The 21482-nt window shown below is 38.7% G+C and overlaps 1 protein-coding gene and 1 pseudogene across 4 annotated transcripts in view; one reads left to right on the top strand and one right to left on the bottom strand.

The window, feature by feature from the left end:
• The window catches only part of PMFBP1 (polyamine modulated factor 1 binding protein 1), a 556696-nt gene that overhangs the window by 369482 nt on the left and 165732 nt on the right, over positions 1 to 21482 (top strand). For all 4 annotated transcript variants that reach the window (XM_063717359.1, XM_063717360.1, XM_054534056.2 and 1 more), the window contains 4 exons: positions 5388 to 5631; positions 6215 to 6372; positions 11372 to 11446; positions 12052 to 12240. The gene's annotated coding sequence lies outside the window, so the exon portion shown is untranslated. Of the gene's footprint in view, positions 1 to 5387; positions 5632 to 6214; positions 6373 to 11371; positions 11447 to 12051; positions 12241 to 21482 lie in introns of those variants that run through there.
• On the bottom strand, positions 18023 to 18630 carry LOC100446653 (c-Myc-binding protein-like; annotated as a pseudogene).

A 21482-nucleotide genomic window follows, 5' to 3' on the forward strand; every position in this document is an offset into this window, starting at 1 on the left:
GGCCATACTTGGAAATCACAACATGCCATTTCTAGTGTGTTTGGGATCTGGCTAACTCTATTGGTTCTCTTGGGGAATGGAAGATAAGACTAGAAGTATTGAAGGAACTGATAGTTTTGGAGTTTTGTTGTTTTTCTAGTTTTAATTTTTTTTTAATTTTTGTGGGTATGTAGTAGGTGTATGTATGTATGGGATATATGGGCTGTTTTGATACAGACATGCAATATGAAATAAACATGTCATGGGGAATGGGGTATCCATCCCCTAAAGTATTTATCCTTTGTGTTACAAACAATCCAATCATACTCTTTAAGTTATTTTGGAACTGGTGTTTTGATGGTTTGATGTCACAGCTGAAAAAAATATCAAAGCAGGCCATCAGATCCTAAGTTTGCAGGAAAAAATTCAGTTTGTTGGGGCTAGGGAATGATAATTTGGAAATGTCCAGTAAGTAGTCAGAAATATAGGAGTATGCATGGGACAGAGGTGTGTTTGGGGCATAGAGATAATTGGAGAAGCTTTGAAGGTGGACACAGAGGTAGAAAACTGGAAGTTCAGTTCCCAGGATTCCTCCTGGCTCACCCCCTCCTTGGAGCCAACACTGGGCTTTGTACATACCATAATGTAAGCATCTGACACCACTGTAGTGCAATTATTCATCAGTCAGCAAATATTTATTAATCACCTAATATGTGCCAGGTATAGGTGATGTAGCAGCAAATGATATAAACAGGAGCTAAATTTGGAGAGAGAGTAAGAAATAAGCATGTTCAGGAATGGATAAGTTCAGTGAAAAAAATAAGATGGGATAATGTTTAAGTGCATGAAGTTAGATGTGTCTCTGAGCTAAGGTGGTCAGGGGGCCCTGAATGATGAGAAGGAAACAGCCATGTGAAGATCTGGGGACCAGCATTCCAAATAGAAGGACCAACATGTGCAAAGGCCCTGAGAAAGGAATGAGTTGGCACATTCAAGGCACAGAACAAAGGCTAGAGCCTAGAGGCCAAGGGGGAGAACAGAGGGGCATTCACCTATTTCTGTATTGATTTATGTTTTACAAATATTCATGAAGGGGCTACTCTTCTAGGTTCTAAGGTACAGCAGTGAGCAAGCAGAGTTTTTCCCACGTGAAGACTGCATAAGGTCACCTGCATAGACAGAGCCTTGAGGGCTCTAGTAAGGAATTTAGGTTTTCTTATGGTTGCCATGGTAAGTCTCTGGAGGGTTTTTGTTGTTGGAAACACATGACCCTGTTTGTGTTTTATTTTTTCCCCATCTACTTCTTTTTGCCAGACCCTGAGGCCCTTCAATGAAGAGACTATCTTGCTCACCTTTGAATCCCCCAACATCTGAGCAAAGGGCCTGTTCCTTGGTAGACACTTAATAAATATCTGTTGATTGAAAGAGCCTGTCATGAATGTCTGCACCCTGAGCCTGAGAAAACTGCTTCAAAAAGAGACACAAAAAGTTTTCAAAAAGTTAAACATAGGATTACCATGTGACCCAGAAATCCCCTTCCTTAGGTATATACCCCAAATAATTGAAAACAGATTTACCAAATATGTGTACACAAATGTTCATAGCAGCACTATTTGCAATGGCCAAAAGGTGGAAACAACCCAGATGCCCATCAATGGAATGAATGGGTAAACAAAATGTAGTACATCTGTTCAATGAACTATTCAGCCATGAAAAAGAAAGAAGTCCTCACAAGCTTGTCCAATATGCAACCTGCAGACCGCATGTGGCCCAGGATGGCTTTGAATGTGGTCCAACACAAATTCGTGAACTTCTTAAAACATTATGAGTTTTTTTGCAATTTTTTTTTTAGCTTATCAGCTATCGTTAGGGTTAGTGTATTTTGTGTGTAGCCCAAGACAATTCTTCTTCCAGTGTGGCCCAGGGAAGCCAAAAGATTGGACACCCCTGTTATAATATGGATGAACCTCAAAAGGATCCAGACACCAAGGGTTGCATATGTATGATTCCATTTATATGAAATATACAGAATAGGCAAATCCATAAAGACAGAAAGTAGATTAGTGGTTGCCAGTGTCTGGGGGGAGGAGGAAACAGAGAATGACTGCTTAATAGGTGCAAGGCCTCCTTTGAAGGATGATGAAATGTTTTGGAACTAGATAGAGGTGATAACTGGACAACATTGTGAATGTACTAATTCCCCTAAATTGTACATTAAAATGGTTAATTGTATCTTATGCGAATTTTACCTCAATAAGGGAGAGAGACAGATGGAAGTATCAGTCAGTTTAAATCATGGGAGAAGCAAGTATAATTCCCATACTTGAGAAATTTGACAGAGAAACGGAAGAGCAATATAGAAGGATAGCAAAGTGGACCATTGGCTCAAGAGAAGGTTTTTTGGGGTAACAGGAAGACTTGTGTCTATTTGAAGGCAAAGAGGAAAGGTGTCAGACTGAGATCCTAGGGAACACACTGAGGTCTTTCCAGGTCTGAGAAGCTGAAGACCTAGACATAACCCTATATGAAGAGATTGGTCATTCGCTCTTGTAAAGAATGCTGCAATTAGGATACTTCAAGGAGAAATGTAATTGGGGGGAGCATTAGAAATGATCTAGTCCAGACTCCCTATTTACTAGTAATGCAGTGAACTGACAGCCCAGTGTTGGAAGTCAAGTCTCCAGACTTTTTGGGCATAACAACTATGATTATTTTTACTTTACTAATAGTTTGGGATTATCCACAAAGGCCATTTGCTGTTAAAACTGTATTTTATCCTGCATTTTTTTTGTTTTTGAATTCAACAAATGTGCCTGGCATGTGCTAGGAATTCAGAAGACGAGTATGTTTGACTGGTGAGTTCCATTTACCCTAATTATAGCACAGGTGTCAATATGTCAGTAATTCCCAAAGCCCAGTAACCTGATAATGTTGCCGAGAACCTCACTTGCCAAGGATTTATTCATCTTTCTGAGTCTGAGGTCTGATTAGCAAATGAAGTTTGATCTGGATGTATGTGTGGTTATGGGTATGTCTATGTGTAAGAGCTATTTTTAAAATATATTTGTTTATTAAATAGAGAATATATCCTTAGTGTTCAAAAACCAAAGTACAAAAGGATCACAGTGAAAATCCTCTCTGTTTCTACCCACCTTATTCCCTTTCCCAAAGGCAAGGCATGTTGTCAGTTTTTGTGTAGTCTTTTAGATATTCCATACATATACGAGCAAATACTAATACATTTGTATGCTCCTCTGTCCAGTTTTACACAAACAGCATACTACACAACCTGTTCTCCACCTTTTTTTTTTTTCATTTTACAATGTATTATGTTCATAGATATTAAGACCTTTCTGGACCCCTCCTGTCATTATTTTATTTTCCTGCAGTGGTTACAAAGAAAGAATTTCTGTTTAGGAGAATACTCAGTGTTTTCATAGCTTCATGATATCCCATTGTGTGGACAAACCATTGTTAATGTAACCAGCATCCTACTGATGGCCATTTAGGTAGTTTCTAATCTTTTTTCATTACAAAACTGCAATGAATAGCCTTCTACATGTGCCATTTCACATGTGTGCAGGCATATCTGTAGGATAAATTCATAGAACTGGACTTGCTAGGTAAAAGGGTAGCTGCATGTAATTTTAGTGGGTCTTGGAAAATTGCATTCCATAGAGTTTGTGCCACTTTCCATTTCCACCATCAGTGTATGAAATAAACCTATTTTACCGCACCTTCACAAGTACATTGTATTATCAATAGTTTGGGGGTTTTGCAAATATATTAAATATAAAACGGTATCTCAGTGTGGAGTTAATTTGTGTTTCTCTTACTGTGAGTGAGATTGTTTCCTTAATATGATTAAAAGTAATTTTATTTCTTTTCCTATGAACTATTTCCCTGCTTTCCATTAGGTTATTAGACTTTTATATATTGATTTATAGGAGCTTCTTATACATATATTATAGAAATTAGCCCTTTGTCTGTTATATGAATTATAAACTTTTCCTGGTTTGTCATTTTTCTGTTTACTTATGATGATTTTTTCATATAGAAATTTGTTTTAGTTTTATGATGATGATGAATTTATAAATCCTTATGTTTTGACTTCTGGGTTGTGTGTTATATTTAGAAAAGACTTCTCTCCAACATAATTTTAAAAAGTTCTCTCATTCTTTCTTCTAGTAATTTTATGGGCCTATTTGTAGTATTTTTATTCATCTGAATTTATTTTGGAGCATTTGGTGCATTGTTGGATGTTGTCCCGGCACCATTTTGCCGTCATCAAGTGAATGCCATTTGTATTTATTCATCTAGTACAACTTAAATCAAAATATTGCTGTCAATTTCCAAATGAAATAAATATTGATTGAATTCCTACTATGTGCAAGGCATAATATCATGTTTTCTTTCTAATTTTTTTCTTCAAGAATAAATGGAGACAGGATTTTAGGGCCAGAGATCCAGGAACTTCCTCTGATAGGTTAAAAAAAGTCTTTAGCGATAGTCTCTTCATATCAGTAGGAACTGAATAGAGCCATATTCAGTGAGACTATAAGTTAGTCAAAACTGCAAGCAGAGAAAAGAAAACATAAATGATTATTTATAGGTATGAGTTTTCCTTGTAACCAGGGAAGGAAAATGAAACAGATAACAGGAGAGATTGTCAAAGACCACAATACCTATGAACATATGATGCTACAATATGAAGACCATAGCTACGAACACTATGTAAACATTCACTTGAAATAGAGCTTGTGAAATGGAGCTCAGAACGGATTAGTACTAAGAGATTCTAAAATAAGTCATTATCTTTTAAGTATACTTTCCTTTGGCATGAGAAAGACTATCATAAAGACTATAAACCTTAAATGCTATATTGAAACGATCATAGTTATATGACTATTAATAGGAACCCTATGACTCAGCTATTGATGAACTGTTCCTCCAGCCTTCCTTTACCACAGCCTGGAATCACTGGCTGCTCTTCTGCCTAAGAGCTATTATGCTTCTAGCTAGAATTTAATTATCTGATTTTTGGAACATCATTGGAATCCATATCCTAGAAAAGTTTCTAATGAAAACCAAGTTGTACTGGTTGCATGGATTCATAATGTGCTTGTGTGTGTGATTCATCCATACAGAATGTTACAGAAATATTACTGGAAGGGGAAGAGACTGGAATAAGAGCCAGTGGGTATGAGTCACAGGCAGGGGAGAGAACAAAATGCAAGGAGAAAATATATAGGATCCCTGTTCTTTTAAAGAACACACAGAAACTGAGGATGAACAGAAAGGTGATGTTTACAGTTTCATACTGCCCATCTGTAGTGAGTTGAATAATGTCCCCCCAAAATTCTTGTCCACCCAGAATCTCAGAATGTGATCTTATTTGGTCTTTGCAGATGTAATTGGTTAAGATGAGGTCATACTGGATTTGGATGGGTCCTAGATCTGACTGCTGGTATCCTTATAAGAAGAAGAAAGGACACGCAGAGACTACAGTGATGTTGCCACAAGCCAAGAAATGCCAAGAATTTCAGGAGCCACCAGAAGACGGAAGAGGCAGGGAAAAATCCTCCCCTAAAGCCTTCAGAGAGAGCATAGCTCTGCCAACACCTTGATTTTGGACATCTAGCCTCTAAAACTGTAAGAAAACACATTTCTGTTGTTTTAAGCCATCCAGTTTGCGGTAATTTGTTATGACAACCCTAGGAAGCAAATACACCACCCTACAGAAATATCATATACCATCCTAAACAAAAGTCTTTCCTCTGTGTATCCTATCTGTCCTTTTCCCAGTGTGACATAAGTGAAAATATCCTCATAAGGTTAGTCTTTGGGCCTTCAGGTTTGCCAGGCCATATTGTGACCTGATACTCACTGGCTATAGTGCTGTTAGCACTTTTTAAAATCGGTAAAATGCAGAGAATAATACCTGTATCCTTCATAAAGTTGCTTTGAAAAAAGATGAGTTAATACATAATCAAGTGCTTTTGAAAGTAGAAAATACTATATTGATGTAAACGTAATTATAAATACTGCAACTTCATAAATAGTAAGCTCAAATAGTTACTGGTACAGACTTCTATTTTTATCAGTCGAATTTTACCCATAGTTACACATAAAAAATAATATTTATTCTGATTTCCTTACATAAATTATCTATCTTGAGACAACAGGTCAAATACTTTCTTTCCAGGGGAGACCAATTAATAGTAAGTTTTCTTAGTCCTCAGGTGTCTCACTTCTTCTGTCTTAGAAGTCATGGATGTCAATGAAGATATGGAATTCACTTATTCATTCTTATAAATATTTCTTAGTGTCCTTGTGCTTGGCACTGTGCGTGGTCATTGAGATCTACTGTTCAAAAGCAAGATAACATACAGGGTAAGGTGATGGGGACTGCCTCTGAGGTGCGTAGTCTCTGAGAAGATGGTATTTGAGCAAACACCTAAAGGACAAGAGGTGGGGTAGACCTTGCTGGGTAGACCTTGACAAAGAGGTGGGATTTTAGTCAAAGTGCAATGGGAAGCCTTTGGAGGGTTTTTAGTGAGGGAGTGGCATTATCTGATTTCATTGTAAAAGATGGAGTTGGCTGCTGTGGGGAGGGCTGATTGTAAGGTGCAAAGTGGAGGCAGGAAGGCCCTTTAGCAGGCTTCTGGGGCATGCTATGATTGATGGTGGCTTGGAACAGGATGGTCTTGGGGTGGTGGGGTGTGAATAGACCAGGACACATCTGAAGGAACAACAAGCAGATTCTGTGGACAGGTGGGATGTTAGGGTGGGGAAGAAATAAGTGGGGCTCAGATAACCTGACCTTTTCATCAGCAGCCCTGATTGAAAGCAGCCCCACTGGATACACCAAATTTTGCAAATCGTTGTTGTCTCAAGTATCTGTCTCCTACCTGGTAAATTTGCATTCACTGCTGGAAGACAGATGAATGTGGTTGAGCTCAGTTACCTCATTTTGGCTGCTTAGAACAACTTGCTTTGAAGCCATGCAAAGAAAGAAGTTCTCTGTTGGCACCTGCTCTTCTTAGGGCTCTGAATGACTTTGTCTCTATTTAAACCTGCTAAGGAGGGCTAAGGGCATTTATCCCATCCCTGGTTCTAATATAAGATGAGAATATTTGGGTCATTTCATTTTTCTGTATCTTTCATCCAAGAAGTGGGGATATTAGTGCCCACTCTGCAGAGGTTTTCTGACAATAAGATGAAATAACATGTGGTCTGGCAGATAGTTGAACTTCAATAAAAGATAATGATGATGGTGATGATGATAAATGTCTCACAAGACACAAGTGAATGAAATTGACCTGATTCCAGCTGAGCTTGGAATCATCTAGTTCCATCTAAGTCTCTCCACTACCAAAAACCCTCACTACAACTTTAGCCTGGTTCCGTAAAGAAATATCCTAGCATTTGGTTCATCCAGAGCACCAGCTCAGGCTGACTGGGTAACTCTTAATGTCAGTACATTACTTATTCTCAGTTATTTTGTGAGGCATGAGAATAATTTTTGAAACATTAACAAGAAAAACTAGTTTCTGATAAAATAACGAGCCTTCCTTATTTTGAGCTTTCCTTTGATGCTTGCCACCTCCCTCCCATTATGGCTTTTTGTCCACCATTGAAAAGGCCAGTGTCCTCAATTTGTGCCCAGCTGGAGAGAGAACATTGAGCTGAACAGTGCAAAGAAGCAAAGAAATCACACTGAGATGATATTTTCCTTTATGAGACATTGGAACAATCATAACAGAGAGAATGTCTTATGAACTGATCATCAGTTTTAAATATGGAAAATGTTTCTTGCTTTGGAGCCGTCATTATGCCCTTATATATTTGATGTCACTGACAGAACAAGTGAGAGATTTGTCCCATATAAATAACATATTTAACAGAAAGAGAGAAAAGAAAAAAGTATGATTGCTTCCTAAATCCTGATATCATACCAGGAGTCCTGCACATTTGGGAAGAAGTTGTATTCTTTTTGAGATGGAGGTCTCGCTCTGTCGCCCAGGCTGGAGTGCAGTGGCATGATCATAGCTCACAGCAATCTCAACATCCTAGGCTCAAGCACTCCTCCCCTCTCAGCTTCCTGAGTAGATGGGACTACAGAGGTGCACCCCCAAACCCAGGTAATTTTTTTATTTTTTATTTTTTTATTTTTTTTAGAGATAGGGTCTCACTATGTTGCCTAGGCTGGTCTCAAATTCCTAGCCTCAAGTGATCCTCCCACCTTTGCCTCCCAAAGTGCTAGAGTTACAGGTGTGAGCCACCATGCCTGGCCTAAAGTTGCATTCTTGATCTGAATGCATGACTTTTATCCTCCTCTAGTTTATTCTCTTTTTTTTTTTTTCCGAAATGCTTTGCTATTTTTACATGACACTTTCCTTTATGTCTTTAATCATTTTAAGCATACTTATTTGCAGTCTCTACCAGCTTGTTCTATCACCTGAAGTTCTCAAAGGTATAAATCTTCTATTTGCTTTATCTACATTCACTCTTGGTCTTTAGTTTGTAATGTGTGGGTACATCCTCAGCAGGGCTTTATTTACAGGAATTCTAGGTGCCCTGTGTGAAAGTGTGGCTCTCCAGAGCATGTTGGATTTGCTCCTGCCAAATGCCACAGGGATATTCCTGGCCTGAGACTAAGTTTGATTTTAATTTTTCAGCTTAGAGGTTTCTCAATTTGGTAGATAGTAACTATAAATCCCCTTACCTTGTAAAGCATAGTCACAGATTCTCAAAGGACACTTGTTTCCTTCCTATGCACCATGAAAAGACAAGCATTGTTGTGACAATAGATGGATTTTTCCCCCTTAGGCCATCTTTTTAAGGGTCTAGCTTTATGTGAGGATTCAGTTTCCCCTTGCTAATTTTTATGGACCCTTGTCCCCATGTGAGTACTAAAACCTAATCCCTGTAGTCACTGAGCCTGGGCAGTGCTCCTCAAGGCAGGTACACGTCCCACAGCTTACTGATTTTGTTTCAGTTCCCTCTTTGTACCTGGCATTTGGGGAGTTTTCTACTTGCAAGCTTAGCCCTATACTTAATGTGTGTTCCATTTTATTCAAAATATCTTAACTTTCTGGTGGAAGGGGTTTTGAGTTATCTGGCCTACCCACCATATGGCTGGAAATAGAACTACCAATTCATTCTTCATGCTTGCAGCCAAAGAGACCTGTCTAAAATACAAGATTTTGTCACCAGCCTTGCATAAAACTCTTGAATGGCTCCCCATTGATCTTAGGACAGACACTGAAATCTATAATCTATAAGGCCTTGAATGGATGGGTCCATACCTGTTTCTCCAGTCTCACGTTGCATCATATCCTTCTCATTCTCTGTGTTCTACTCATACTGGTGTTTTTTGGTTTCTGAACTGTACCTTACTCCTCCTTACCATATCAACTTCCCACATTCTGTTCCTTCTTAGTGGGACACCCCTGTGTTCTCTCAGGACTCACCCTTCATATCTCAACATAATTGCATCATGGCAGTTGTCTAGGTTGAGTTTCCTCTGGCTCATGTGTTTGTTTCCTCAGATACCTATCCTTTATTATACTTATCACAATTGTGTTTTTACTTTTATTTTTGTAGTTATCTTATTAATATCTCTTTCACCCACTGGGCTTCAGGCTCTGTGAAGGCAGGGGCCATATCTGTTTTTGCTTTGTGTTTTTGTTAGTCAGTAAAAGTAACATTAGCTTCTACACTCACACTAACATAAACAATCCTAAAATCTCAGCTGTTTAACAACATTAAAATTGGATTCCTTTCACCATACTCCAAAGTGGGTCAGGGCACTCTTCTCCAGCTGGATCCCCAAAGACCCAGGTTGCACCCCCATCTTCAGCATGTCACCATCAAGAGTCACGTTGGAAGGGAGGAGAAGGAAGGACCATGAGGAAGGTTTTTACGAGCCAGGCCAGGCATGCACCTCTCCCACCTACATTCCATTGGCCAGAGCTCAGTCATAAGGCCCCATTGTAAAAGAGCTGGGAAATATAGATTATCTGTGAGCCTGGGAAGAAGAGGAGAAAATGATTATCAGCAGGCATTCAAGTCTCTGCCACACCATCGTATTTTTAGCAAAGAGTAGTTCCTGGTAATAGGAAGTTCTTGATAAGCACAAATTGAGTGTATCAATGAATAGATGGCTGGCTGGGTGGTTGGGTGAGTGAGGTGGATGGATGGATGGTTTTGCTGTCAATGAATGGCTCATTATTCATTTAGTCTGTAAGCTCTTTAAATACAATGACCATAATGACCATATCTTTAAGTATAATGACCATATGTTAAGTATAGTGACCATATCTTAAAGTATATTGACCATGCCATATTGTTCATTATGATATCCCCACTGCTAGAGAAGTTTTTGGCGAAAGTAGAAGCTCATGCAGGAATGAATAATTACCACTGCTTGGGAGATTTCATGAAGGAGATGGAGTGCTAGGGGGTCCTTAAAGAAGGGTATGAAAAGAAATTAGGAGGGCAACTTAAGAAATAAATTTGTGAAGACATGGGATGGATAGGGGAAAAAGTAGAAAAAATGATGAAAGGTTAGTGTGCCTATAGCTGAGGGTAACAAAGGAGGGAATCAATGGTGAGTGTGCCTATAGCTGAGAGTAACAAAGGAGGGAAACAATGGCGAGAATGAAGAACATTACAGAGGTAATATTTCACCTGGCTAGTGTTATTTGAACACCGTGTCTGCTAAGTTGAAAATTCCTTCATTTTCTCTTTCGATGTATGATAGCCTTACACCTAGGAATAAAGTTGTCTCTTCAGTGAAATAACATCTTTCCCTCTCCCTTCTTGACGCTTACGGACTAAAATGAGTACTATGTGCACAGTAAGTGTGTATTTGGATTGGCCGGAAGTTGGTACTGTGAAAGTCACTTTGCCTCTGACCATGCAGAAGGGAAAACCACACTAGTTCCAGCCCCAGCTGTCAGGCCAGGATTTCGCCCTAGCCCTTTTCCAATCAATACTTAGAAATGCCTGGTGCCATCAGGAGGGAGCTGCATTTTTAAAAAATGAATAAAGTGGGACAGCCAAAATCTTTACATTCTTTATGCTCTTCTCTGCAGCTTTCTGCCCAGGGATGGAGACTACTCTGATAGCTGCAGATAGGCAGCCTGAAGGTGCCATACTCCCCTGCCCTGAGAAGGGGATTGGGGATACAAAAAATAGCCAGTCCTACAATACAGGCTTCCGAAATGCACTATCAGAGTTAGTGACAAGGGAGCCGCTCTCCCTCTGGGGCTACAGCAGTGCAGGGAGCTTTAGTGGATCAATACTTTAGTCTTGTCATGCTAATTGCTCATTGGTTGACATTCATGATCCTTCCTTGCTCCCTCCCTATGTAAACTCTTTACAGCTGGAACAGCAAGATGCAAAAATCCCGAGCCTTCAAAGCCAGCTCCTGCAGAAGAGAGAGGGCCTGGCAGCTGAGGTATGGCGTGCCCCCATTTTCTTGTTCCCCTTAAAAGAGCTTCATGTGTGTCTGTATGTAGTGGTGTGATAGGGAGACGCACAAAGAAATACCTCAGGAACTCTCCTGCGACACGTAAATGGTATTATCTTTTCAGAACAAAACAATATCTCTTCCTCTTCCACCCCCACCCCCCCCAAAAAAAAAACCCAGAAAACAAAAATATCCGCTGGTTCTATGAGTTTCGTTGCAGCCCTTCTTCTGTTTTGGTGAACGTGTCACCCTCCACCAGTTCACAATGAACATGTACTTGCACTACTTGCACTGTCCTCTTTGCTCTCAGACTAGGGCATGTCAGACCAAGCTGCCGAGAGAGAGAGAGAGAGAGAGAGAATATGTGTGTGTGTGTGTGTGATCACGCCTACCATATTGGCTTCCTGTCCCTGGAACATCAGGTTTTCTAGCTGGCTGAGCCTGTCCCCACACTCATTGTTGCCACTGAGACCATCCCAACTCCTACCCTGTATGCTCCAGGCCTGTGCTATGCAGGGTTTTGTTAAGCCGGTTAGTATTAATTGATTTTTTTTTTCCATTTTTTTTCTTTCTTTCCCTGGGCGGGTCAATAGCTGGATGCTTCAGGAGCAGAGGATCTATCAACTGCAAACCAAGCACAGGGAGACGCAGGCAAACCTGGAACAGTAACCCAGCCAGCTCCAATTGCTCCGACAGTACTTGGTGGCTAGAGAGTCAGCAGCAGAAAGCATGCCCCGGGCCATGAACCAGGAAATGGACTCTGACTCAATCCTTGAGGTCTGGTAAGTTTCTTTACTTTTGGAAAGTAAGGCAAATGTTAACCAAGTCTTTATTTCTTGCTCAAGGGAGTCAGCAGTATCTGGGCCGATTTCAGTGAATGAGCTAAAGATCAAAATTGGAATGCTCCAGCAGATCTGGAAGGATGGAGGGGTTGGAGGAAAGAATAGGGGCTTGCGGTATAGACAAGGACTAACCAAACTCCGATCCTAATGTGAGCCACTGCAGCCAAGCAGATGTCCTGTGTATCGATCCCTGCATCCTATTATTGATTTCCTCTTGGGGCCAAGAATGGGGTGGACCTATGCAGGACAAGAGGGGAACTGACACCCCCCCAGAGGGCCAAGCAGCCCTAATCGGTGATAACAGTGTTAAGTGGTCAGCCTGGAGATGAGGTTTGCTTAGATCTATTGATCTGCACTCCCCTGGGATATAAATCCTTCTGAATTTGCTTCCATGGATATAAATATTTATAATTAAAATAGCCTAGGAGCTTCTTATAGACACAGAGAGAGTGGCCCATCCCAGGATAAGGCTTGATACCAATCTCTTTCGTCTCCGTACTCGGTACACTCTTCTCACTGTCTTGCATCTGTTCATATGTCTCTGTTCTCTGTTTTGAACCCTATTTTGCTCAGCCTCTGAGTGACAGGCACAATATCTCAGACTATCAGAAGCCGGAAAAAATCCATTCTTTCTGAATGCAGCCTCCAGCTGAGGAGGGAGTGCTGATCCCCCCAGCCAAGGCTACACAGTTTCATGTGCATTCAGGAGCCTGGACTCAGAAAGGATTGGGCTATTTTGGGGGCAATGAGGGAAGACGTTTTTAGTTGTTGCTTTGTTTTTGCTTTGACTGGAGCATCCATTTGGATCCAGTAACAAGCTTTGTAGAACAAACATGTTAGCCAATGCTAAGATCCTGTGTTGGCTCACTTGCAGTATTACATCTGGAAGTACAACTTGAAGGGCCCCACACTCTTGTTTCTCAGCACCTCATAAATCTAAGCCCATGTGAAGTGAACAGAGCATCCCTTCTTCAAGAGAATGGAAAAAGAAAGGATGCTGAGGAACTGTTGGGGGCAGAGCCCTTGAAGCCAGCTGGCAAGACTGAGACCACTGGTCAATGCTTTGCCCACTGAAAGGACAACCTTATAAAGAATTGGAACCATTAAGCTTTAATTTTTAGAAATTTGGATGCTAGAGGGAATGGTCTTTAGGGACCACTGCAGTCCCTAAACCCATCATCTGCTCCGGTGCCAGGATACAAATCTGTTCACCCTGAATCCTTCATCTACTTGGATGTCCAGGATACAATCTTTTCAGTTTGGGAACTTCTGACTGTTTTTCTCAGGTGTCTGCCTTGCTTCAATGCTTATATCTTGAACAGTGTGTCTTTATGTGTCTGCCTTCAGCAGGTTTCATTAATTTGTAATTTATGCCTACAAAATTGTTTAAGCGCTTCTGGATCTTACACTGGTCAAGGGTGTGTGTTAGTGGGTGTGTGTGCACTGTACAGACTGTGGGGGAGAATCTACTGGGTTTTGCTTTTCCTGATTTTAAAATGTTTAGTCATTCTGATCCATACGTGTGAGTTAATAAGTGTATGTCTCTGTACCTTGGTGCAAGTGTCTGTACTCGGAAAGCAGTGAACACAAGCAGTTTAGAGTAGTATTCCACATTTCTCTACCATTTGCATTAACTGTGTCTTTCCCAAATGCATATTCAGCTTCATTTTTTTTTTCTTTTTATTCAGATGTGGTAGTTTTCAAACTCAAATCTAGCTCATTTGTCTCTTTTAGCACATGATTGAGGATTAGGGACTATTCTAATTGGCAGTCAAGGGTCAGTATTTTGGACTCCATTTGGCTTAGATAATTTATATAGAATAAAAGTCTAACAGGTATAATCACAATAGCCTTGGCTTAATAATTTTTCAAGCATACTTGAAGTTGAAAAACACTTCAAACTAAAAATGGAAGAATGTTCTGGTTAGTAAGTTGTATGCTTCTGTAATAATGGAGAGAATTGGAATGCAGTTCTCTTTGTTTGATTTATATGGCAACACCAAGAATGTGAGACATGTGTTTTACTGTATAAATAAACTTTCAACATTGACCTAGAGAACAGAAGACTCAGGTTGGTACTTAAATCCTGCTCTGCTAGGTTATAATGAAAAGCATCTTAATAAGAATAGATTTTTTAGGAAGAAAAATCCTAAGATTCATGTCTTTCTCTCATTGTTTGCAATATTTGTCAACATTTACTTACATGATTCCTATGAAGAACAAGCTTATTTGGAGAAAGTGATCTAAATTTTAGAATTGAATGTACTCCACTAATTAAATGTGGATGTCCTTGTGATCTTAGTGCCACTAAATCTAAATAGCACATACATAAATTCACTGCTGTCTTATGCTACAAGTCGTATTTGAAAGCTTGTTGCCAGCCCTAAGAAAGTGATTTTATTATGGAGTTATCTAATGACTTAAGATAACATGTTTCATTGTCTACAGTCTTGTAAGAATTTAACTCTTATGTTATAGATATTTCATATGCTACATTTACATTTTATATTTTATACATATAGAGATCTTTAAAATTCTATCTGTCTAAAAGTTTTCCTCTTCAATGTATTTTATAATACAAGGATAGAAAATTTCACTTTATTTCTATATTCAAAACATAAAATGTTATAATATTGATATTTCACCTTTATTTCCATATTAATAACATGTATTATGTTTCAAACCTTTCTAAGCATCTTGACATACTCATTTGCTCTTTAGAGCAATTTACAAGATAAGTTAGAGCAGAAGTCATTATCTTCATTTTACCAATAATAAAACATGCACAAGGTGACACAGATATTACTGTCAAACTTGAAGCTGTGGCCTGAAGCTAAGGACTCCTGGTCAAGTACTCTTTCCACAGCTACTGCTGCTTCTGTTAATGTTTGGTAACTTTTTAGCATACTCTGTATTTCCAGTGCCTATTATAACCATTACAATCATGTAAGGCAAATGTCGGTTGCTCTTAGATGATCCTTAGCATTCTAACCACATAAGAAAAAGTAGCAAATAAGTATTTCAGGCATCTTTCTTGGGCTTTTATCACAGCACAACCTGCTGCAGAGTCTGATGTCTTGATGGACCTTTATTGTCAGCTTCAGAAATTCTGGGTGAGCTATTAATATGCTTAATGATTTTGCTCCCCAGCAACATGTTCCTATGAAAACATGGTGAGTATATATTACTCACTATGTTTCACAAAACAATTGTGTACATATTTTGTCTTTATACCTAACAACATTTGCCTTAAAGACACATTTTGTATAATTTGAAACATCCATGAAGCTTTTCCTTTTCCGGAATAACTAGCATCCCTTCTCCAACCTCTTCCCCGTTCAGGGGTTCTTGACCTTCACTGTGTTACGGACCCCACTGCCAATCTGCTATAGACCTAAAGCCTATGGACCTTTCTTAGTATAATGCCTTTAAATATATAAAATAAAGAATAAAGCATGTAGAATTACAAAGAAAATCAATTTATATTGAAATTCAGCTATCAAAATATTAAAATCAATTAAATATTAACACCAATATTTGGTATGATAATATGTATAGTTTCTATTAATACATTAATAAAACCCAGTGGTTGGTGTACTACTATAATTTTAAAGCAGTGATGAGCATAAGGGATATTTTGAAATATCTACAATATCTGATATGTAGCTATGGTTTCTATCGGTGACATTGTCACCAGCGTTAATATTATGGTAATTTGTTTTCTACATTTATTTTTTTCACTTTTACATCCATTATATTTAATTTGATTCTTACAACAACCTTGTGAGGTAGGCAAGATGTGAAGTCGATATTTTATAGACAAAGCAGCTGAAGCATAGCAGGAGCCTAACTGATGGGATCCATTTTCTCTTCCATCAAGCATCTTCTTGTATATTGTCTTCATCCAAATCCTTGACAGAAATGCTGAAGAGGACCTCTGTAGGCTAGGTTGATACTGAATTCTCAAATAGCACTGACTGGTACAGCAGTTTAAGCAAGTCAGTTTCACCTAAAAGTGTGATTATCCAACCCACATGTTGCCATTCTGTTCAAAAAGGATGGTACAAAAGACAGTCACAGTCACCTGGCTTACTGACATAAATATTAATATTAATCCAATAAGTAAAAAGCACATGAGAATTGGCTGCCACAAAAAAAAATTTCGACCTGTATCTACCAAGAAACTATCTTACCAACTAAAGAAGCCAAGTCTTTCTCTCTTTCAAAACACTCATGGGGCCATGTTTTATTATAATGGTTCGTCACAGGTCCTAACCCACACCGTATTTGATTATATACATGTCTCATAATTAAGTCATTCCTCTTTATCACACCCAGCACTTAGTCCACTGCTGCCCATGTAGGAGGCACTCAAATTGGTAAAACAGAAATCTATTCAAGCGAATGTTCTTCCAATATTATCTGGCCCCCCTCCAAAAGCAAACTTGTGACTAGAAGAGGCACCAGTCATTGCCACGTTCCTACTAACATGACTGATTTAAATGCCTTATGATTGACTTGGTCATGGTTTCCAACAGGTGCAAAGGCTTTTGCTAGTTAAACCAGTTTTCACTGGATCATTTTGTTTTCTATGTGTGTTTTGACCAAAAACAAAGATAGGTTCTCTAACAACAGGGAGAGAATACATGCAATAGGAATATGTCTATAAAATGATAGTCTATCAATAAGGAAAATAAGTGATTAATAAAACATCCAACTGTAGGTCTACCCAAAGAAAGGAAAAAGGACTAACAAAGAAGAATATAGTGCTTTACCATTTACATATCTTTCACATACATTCTCATTTGACCCTCACAACAGCCCTGTGAGGTAGGCATCATGGATATTCTTCTCATTAACCAAATGGAGACAGTAAATCTCAGAGCAGCACACTGATATGCCCAAGGCTCTACAGTTAGTGATTTGTATTAACATCAGTCTTTGGCCTAAAAATTCAGCACCCAACTTTCCCTCATACTTGCCCCCACCTACTTCACAGGGATAATGAAGATAAAATGAATTCAGGGCTAGAAAAATACTTTGAGGGAAACAAGCACTGTATAATTATACCTACAAACTATGATTTTCCACAATATATGGCTCATTCCTCTTCTCATCCCAGCTTGTGTGTGAACTCAGAGTTGTATATTGCCTCTGTTCTGTGCTCAATAAGCAAATAAGGCAGGCAGGGGGTACAGTGTGATCCTGTTTAAAGTTGCATAAATTACAATCAGGGTAACTGCTGTTATTAGGCAAATTGAAAAACAGCACAGAAAGGTCAGTGTGCAACTAGGACCCACTAAAGCTCAGAGCAAAGCAATGCAAGATTATCAAACAAGGCATGATTACATAGAAGGAAAATGTGGTATCAGAGTTCAAACTGGCACACACACACAATTAGCTAAGGTAAAGTGGTGGCAAAGAAGAGTTATTTGTTCCATGTTACACAAGCAAGAGCAGAAGATTCATGGGAACCCGTACAAAAGCATCTTGTGTCACATGGATCTCTCCAGCTGCCTATAGGGAATATACACAACAGTATATCACCTTCAAAGAATGACTGTACCTATGTTCATATCCTGAACTACACCAAGGAATAGCTCCATGCTAAACTGCTTTGGCTAAAATACAACCAGTGCCATCATTCCCAATCAGACTAATGGACAGAATGGCTTTTAAGATAAGGAGTTAGATGGCTGCGTTTAGGGTTTTTTCAGGATTTACTCTGGATTCTCCTGCTTTAAAACCCAAAGAAAGTTATATTGAGTTTTTATTGATGATTCTATGTGTTTATAACAGAGTGTGATAGGTGAATTAAACATATTAAAAGAGTTCTATAGCATCTGTTCAGAAAAGATTATATACTATACAAAGTATTCAAGTCATACAAAACCATTTTTCTGTGTCTTTTCAACTGAGAAGAATCCTATTCAGCATGCTTCTCCTCCTGAGGTGGTTCATACTGAGCAAGCTTTGCTTTCAGTTTTTTACTTTTTTCTACAATAGCTTTATATTTCTCTTTCGTTTTTGCCAGTTCTAGGCAAAGCAGCTCTATTTCTGGATTTTCTGGGGTAGCAGTTCCTAAGTGATGCTTTAAGAAATCCAAAGCACCGTTAGGTTTCTCTGGTTCTTCATACCAACACCTTGGTCAGTGTGTCCAGCACCCCTGACTTCTCCAAGTACCTCCGGAACTGCTCACGCTTCGAGTTGGCGGCTTTGTAATGGGCCATAGTGACAGCGACAGCAGCGTAGCTGGCCTGTTTTCTACATTTATAATAGAAGGAAATGCTAAACTGTAGCTCAATATTAATGAAAGTAAAGGTGGATTTTTTCCCATCTAACATTCGTAAACACATTGAACCCTATCCTTGGCTATCAGTGGATGACAGGTTAAGAACCCCTACTCTAACTAGTTCCTACTTATTTTCAAAACTATATCATTTCTTCTAAAGAACTTCACCAACCTCCCCCTAGATACAGTTAGCTGCCACTCTTCTGTGCCCCAAGAGCACGCCACAGCCTCTCCAGCCTAACACTTACCACTGGCTCTGCTTCAATGTACTCGTTTGTCCCTCCTATAGGAGCACACATTCCTGAGGCATGGGCCGTGGCTTGTGAGACTTTATATTACCACCATGTAGCCCGGTATCTGGCATATAGCAGGGCTCACTAGATATTAAAAGGGAGGAGAAAGGAAAATTCAAACATAAGGGAGCCATAGATCATAGACTATGATCTTTAAAACCGAAAATTAAAGTTAGTAGCTTGAATGTTTCCTTGAGTCAAATTTCCTGTCAATGGGATCTTCATATTTCAGGGAGTAGAGATGACCATGCGCCCCTGTTCTACTTCTCTTTCAGCGCAGCTCTCGATTTACAGCCTCCTAAGAAATCACAATCCCGCACTACCGATCTAATAATAATAATATCCCAATTTCAGACCTGTTTATTTTAGGTTCTTATTAGTACAGATGAGGAAAAGGGGCAGTAGAGACATGAAGATTAAGGGCTTTCTTCACACCCTGAGCTTTTTAGGGCTTTATCATTCAAATTTTTTTATACTTTAAGTTCTGGGATACATGTGCAGAACGTGCAGGTTTGTTACATAGGTATACATGTACCATGGTGGTTTGCTGCACCCATCAACCCATCATCTAGGTTATCATTCAAATGTTAAAAGCCAGGAAAAATGATTTAATTTTAAGGCACATACAAAATGTATATGTTCTCCCTAGAGCTCTATGTATTTGAAAATGATTGTTAATATTTCCTTAAAAAATAGAACACTAGTAATAAAAGACTCCTAAGTCCTCAGCACAGATGCTTTATGTAGAATAAGCATAGATGCTTGTACACAGCAAGGTACACTTTCAGACATAACTCAACTTCTTCCTATTAATGTCACATAAACATTGGGACTTATTCATGCATATTCACTTAATTTTGTATGCATCCCTTCTTTCCCAGTAATAAATACTTGCCATTCCTACTCAAATGAATGGACATTCACATATCAATGTGAGACTGCATATTTCTTGGGTACAAGTTGATTTTTGATCTACAATGAACTTGTTTATTATAGGAGGAAGAAGGTAGAGATCCACATGGAGATAAAATTAGAAAAAATTTATAGCCATTTTTATTGTCTAATAGCAGTCTTCTATTCAATGTTCTAATGTATGAGTACAGGTTGAACCAAGTCTTTGATTAGCGTTTCAATGGCATTCAATAAACCCCTATAGACTATCCTATTGAAATATACTAGTCACCCTCACATATTTAAGTTACTAAATTGAATCTGATTTAATACAAAGTTCTAAGATCTTGACTTGAATAAAGTTTATTTCACCTCAACATTTAATAAGGCACTGACCCATTCTCACTGCATGTATTCTGTAAGTGATATCTTATCAGGGTCCTTGGTAAGTAACCAAGGAGCAGATGCTAAAATATCCTTGTGGGCCTTGGTTCAGCATTCACCACCCTTTACCTACTGAGCAGCAAGTTGAAAAGCAGTATTCTGAGTCCTCCTTCCCACTGACTTTCCTAAATGGAGTGTTGGTTGTACACAAAAGAAAAGCTGGACGATGATTATGATGACAGATGAGAAGTCACTTGCATTGGAACTGTGGGTCAAGGAATTGATCTCAAAGAAGTAATCTATATTTGAGCCTCTACATCTTTTGAAAGGAAGCCCCGCAGCACCTTAACTGATATTCCTGTACTTAGGCTTCTAAAGGTACACAACTTATTGCATGCTCTTTTACCTGCTACATACCTGCATCTCTGACTTCATTCTTTTCTTATGTTATATTATTCCTTTCATTCCTGCTCTCTCTCCTCTTTTGAAAACATCTTATATTTTGAATTAGCTATTACCCTAAATTTACTGATTTGGTGTATAACATTTGAGCTCTTCAGAAAAAGAATCTACTCAAAACTAAAAGTTTAGACGTATGTTTATAAGGCAGGCAAATTGATCTAATACATATAGAGAAACATTTGCTAAGATTTTTTTGCAAATAAATGTAGTCATTCATAGTGGATATGATATTAGTATTACAGCAATAATTTTATACGTATTATCACCCTTAATTTACAGAATACAGTACACATCTTTCCCAGGCAGAAAGGGAAACAGGACACTGGAAAACAATTCAAACAAGCAGAACAGGAAAGATAGTTTAAATACTGTATTATAGTTCATAACAAAACTTATTTTAAAAGAAAATAAGGCCTGGGAAAGTGTTTTGAGAATTATCGCTTGAAGTGAAGAGATTGTATTAAAGCAATTTGCTTGCAAATTTAACAGTCAGTAGACATTTTCAATAATCCACATTTTAAAGATTACTTGAAAACCTTAAATATTTTCTAAACAGAAAGAAAGGTGTTACCAGTAATTATCATCTATTAAAATATAACCCCTGTGTCTAATAGTATAATGAATCAGAAGTGAAGAGGGAAAAACTGAAAGGATGGAGAGGATAATGGAGCCAAGAGCAGGAGGCAGCTTTGGGGATGGATAAAGGACAAATCATTCCAGACAAATATGATCACTCTTTTAAATCACATTACGAGATTAATGGATGAAGGGAATGCACTAGAGGTAATATATATGGATTTTACTAAAGCATTTGATACACTACTCCATGAATTTCCACTTGCAAAATTAATTCAAATTGG

This window comes from Pongo abelii, chromosome 18 (assembly GCF_028885655.2).
Source record: "Pongo abelii isolate AG06213 chromosome 18, NHGRI_mPonAbe1-v2.0_pri, whole genome shotgun sequence".
Classification (NCBI taxonomy): domain Eukaryota; kingdom Metazoa; phylum Chordata; class Mammalia; order Primates; family Hominidae; genus Pongo; species Pongo abelii.